Source organism: Budorcas taxicolor, chromosome 10 (genome assembly GCF_023091745.1).
Source record: "Budorcas taxicolor isolate Tak-1 chromosome 10, Takin1.1, whole genome shotgun sequence".
NCBI lineage: Eukaryota > Metazoa > Chordata > Mammalia > Artiodactyla > Bovidae > Budorcas > Budorcas taxicolor.
Genome location: NC_068919.1, coordinates 21151984 through 21155727, shown reverse-complemented (window position 1 = coordinate 21155727; position 3744 = coordinate 21151984). Strand labels below are relative to the sequence as shown.

At 41.0% G+C, this 3744-nt stretch overlaps 1 pseudogene; it reads left to right on the top strand.

The window, feature by feature from the left end:
* The first annotated feature begins 1353 nt into the window (after window positions 1–1353).
* LOC128054185 (voltage-dependent anion-selective channel protein 3-like) lies at window positions 1354–2113 on the top strand (annotated as a pseudogene).
* The last annotated feature ends 1631 nt before the right edge of the window (window positions 2114–3744 follow it).

Below are 3744 nucleotides of genomic sequence, written 5' to 3'. Positions count from 1 at the left end.
GCAGCTTGCTTAAACTCATGTCCATTGTGTCAACGATGCCATCCAACCATCTCATCCTCTGTCACCCCCTTTTTCTCTTGCCCTCAATCTTTCCCAGCAGCAGGGTCTTTTCCAATGAAAATGTGTGCACTACTGACTTGTAATAGAGTAAATATCCTTTGTGGGGAGGGGAAATCACACAAAAAGAGTAGGGTAATAAATTGGCTATAGTAAACAGATCCACAAAAAGCATCATTCTCTACTCAAAAGAACATGACTATTAATATTGGATTATTATATCTGTAACTTACTATCATAGCAGTGAACCATCACATGTGCTGTAACAGTGTTTATGCTGTAATTACTTGAGACCTTCCCTTGAAAAATATTTCAAGCATTCCTTGAAGATAGAAAGATTGGGAATGGCCTCCCTAAGCTCCTGCTACCAGTGTGTCAGTATGACAGGTTTCCATGCCCTCTGACTTGCTCACTGTCTAAGCGCTAAGTGCTCTGAGGAGCAAAATTCCCCTGACAGCCAAGCCCAGATCCCATTACAATCTAATTTTTGTTCAACTTGAGCACCAGTACCCACTTGGACATCAGCTTTACTGCAAGATTGAAACATGGCTGCTCATCTCTGTATATTCTCATGAGTTCCTCAGTCAAAAATTACAGAATTGCTATTAAATAAGGTAAATATACTAAATGCTGACACAAGAAATTTCCAGGACACCTTATAACATGAAAAAAGCCAAGTTACAAAGTGGTATATAGTGTGAAGCACATGTATATAAATATACCAAGTTCTATAGTTACATGAGTTCCTGGCTGATTATACGTTCAGAGATGCAGAGGTGAAGCTAAAGATAAATTTGGTGGCAGAGAGAGAATCGAAGGGAAAAAAATTGCCCATCAAGAACCATGGAAAATAAAGCAATTATAGGAAAAATAAAATGTTAAATGTAGCAAATGGGATGAGAACTATTAAATAAAAAATTATAGTGTATGCATGTATATATACATATATATTATGATTATCTGTGTAAGTATAAACATAATTATATATTTATACATAATTTTATATGCTATTCCTAGGAGTCAATATCATATCATTGAATATGATATTCCTATATCTGCCTGAAGATGGGGAAAACTGGTTCTTTCTTGGGGCAGGAAAACGGAGTTATACCTTCATGACCTGAATCATATTATTATTTGTTCTGAATAAAATAATCAAAAAGATAAACAAATACTTGCAAGAGTAGGTTCTAATGCCAATTACCTGTCATTGATGTAAATCACTTTTCCCCTCAAAAGCATAGGTGGGGCTTCAGTGGTGTCCTGGCAGAGTGGACAGGCCCTCCAGTGGGCGATATGTGTAACACACCGACTTACTGTGACCTAGGAAAGGCTGCCAAAGATGTCTTCAACAAAGCATATGGCTTTGGCATGGTCAAAATAGACCTGAGAACCAAATCATGGAGTGGAATTTTTTACTTCTGGTCATGCTTACGCTGATACAAGGAAAGCATCAGGCAACCTAGAGACCAAATACAAGATCTGTAACTATGGACTGACCTTCACCCAGAAGTGGAACACGAACAATACTCTTGGGACAGAAATCTCTCGGGAGAATAAGTTGGCTGAAGGGTTGAAATTGACTCTTGATACCATTTTGGACCGAACACAGAAAGAAGGGTGGGAAATTGAAGGCCTCATATAAACCAGCTTGTTTCAGTCTTGGCAGTAGTGCTGATATAGATTTTTCTGGACCAACCATCTATGGCTAGGCTGTGTTGGCCTTTGAAGGTTGACTTGCTGGCTATCAGATGAGTTTTGACACAGACAAATGCAAACTGTCACAGAATAATTTCACCCTGGGTTACAAGGCCACAGACTTCCAGCTGCACACTCATGTGTATGATGGTGCTGAGTTTGGAGGGTCGATCTACCAGAAGGTGAATGAGAAGATTGAAATGTCAATAAACCTCGCATGGACAGCCAGTAGTAACAACACCCACTTCGGCATTGCTGCTAAGTACAAGCTGAACTGTAGAACTTCTCTCTGTGCTAAAGTAAACAATGCCAGCCTGATTGGACTGGGTTACATTCAGACCCTTTGACCAGGAGTGAAACTGACCCTTTCAACTCTAATCGATGGAAAGAAATTCAATGCAGGAGGGCACAAGTTCGGGCTTGGATTTGAACTAGAAGTTTAATGTGGCTTTGAATAAAGCATCAGCTTTGTCCCTGGAGGTGAAGAGAAACGAACCCACTATGTTTTGGCCTTAAAATTCTTCTGTGAAATTCAAAAGTGTGAACTTTTTATTCTTCCAAAGAATTGTAATCCTCCCCACACTGAAGCTTAGGTACCGAGTCCATCCTAAGGGAGGTGCTTGAAGGCATGCCCGGAAGCTGTCATATTCGTGCCACATTTCAGTTCAGTTCCTCAGTGTTATTATCAATGTGTTGCTCAGTGACAATGTAGTGTCATGTTACAAAGGAGATGACCTGACCCTCCAGCTGTCCATCATGTCCTGCATGTCCCACAGCACTTTTTCATGACCTTGTAATACATTGGTCTCTGTGTGGTAGTAGAATCTTTGGTTTTGTATCACAGTAAAATAAAAGAAACCCATCACATTTGGAACATAAATTGGAAAAAAAAAAAAAAAAAAAGCATAGGTGGGGAATTCCCCAGTGGTCCAGTGGTCTGAGCTCCACGCTTCCACTGCAAGGGCACAGGTTCAATCCCTGGCCGAGGGATTAAGATCCCACATTCTGGACAGCCAAAGAAACCCAAAAAACAATGACAACAACAAAAACCATACGTGGACTCATAGCCAGAAAAGGCAAACTATACTAGGCATACTTTGTCAAGAAACTGCCTGATACGGAAGGATTGTCTCTGTATATTTAAGACTGACTCTAAAACTGGTTGCAGAATCCTTGCTAATAAGACTTAGACATGCAATATTTGAAAAAAAACAGACTTATTCCAGGTATAATTCCTATTCCAAGGAATTAGGAATGGACACCAGGAAAAGAAAAAGAGCTTCAGTTCAGTTCGGTTCAGTCAGTCGTGTCCAACTCTTTGCGACCCCATGAATCACCGCATGCCAGGCCTCCCTGTCCATCACCAACTCCTGGATTTCACTCAAACTCACATCCATCGAGTCAGTGATGCCATCCAGCCATCTCATCCTCTGTCGTCACCTTTTCCTCCTGCCCCCAATCCCTCCCAGCATCAGAGTCTTTCCCAATGAGTCAACTCTTCACATGAGGTGGCCAAAGTATTGGAGTTTCAGCTTTAGCATCAGTCCTTCCAAAGAACACCAAAGGCTGATCTCTTTTAGAATGGACTGTTTGCATCTCTTTGCAGTCCAAGGGACTCTCAAGAGTCTTCTCCAACAACACAGTTCAAAAGCATCAATTCTTCGGCGCTCAGCTTTCTTCACAGTCCAACTCTCACATCCATACATGACCACTGGAAAAACCATAGCCTTGACTAGACGGACCTTTGCTGGCAAAGTAATGTCTCTGTTTTTGAATATGCTATCTAGGTTGGTCATAACTTTTCTCACAAGGAGTAAGTGTCTTTTAATTTCATGGCTGCAGTCACCATCTGCAGTGATTTTGGAGCCCCCCAAAATAAAGTCTGACACTGTTTCCACTGTTTCCCCATCTATTTCCCATGAAGTGATGGGACCAGATGCCATGATCTTTGTTTTCTGAATGTTGAGCTTTAAGCCAACTTTTTCACTC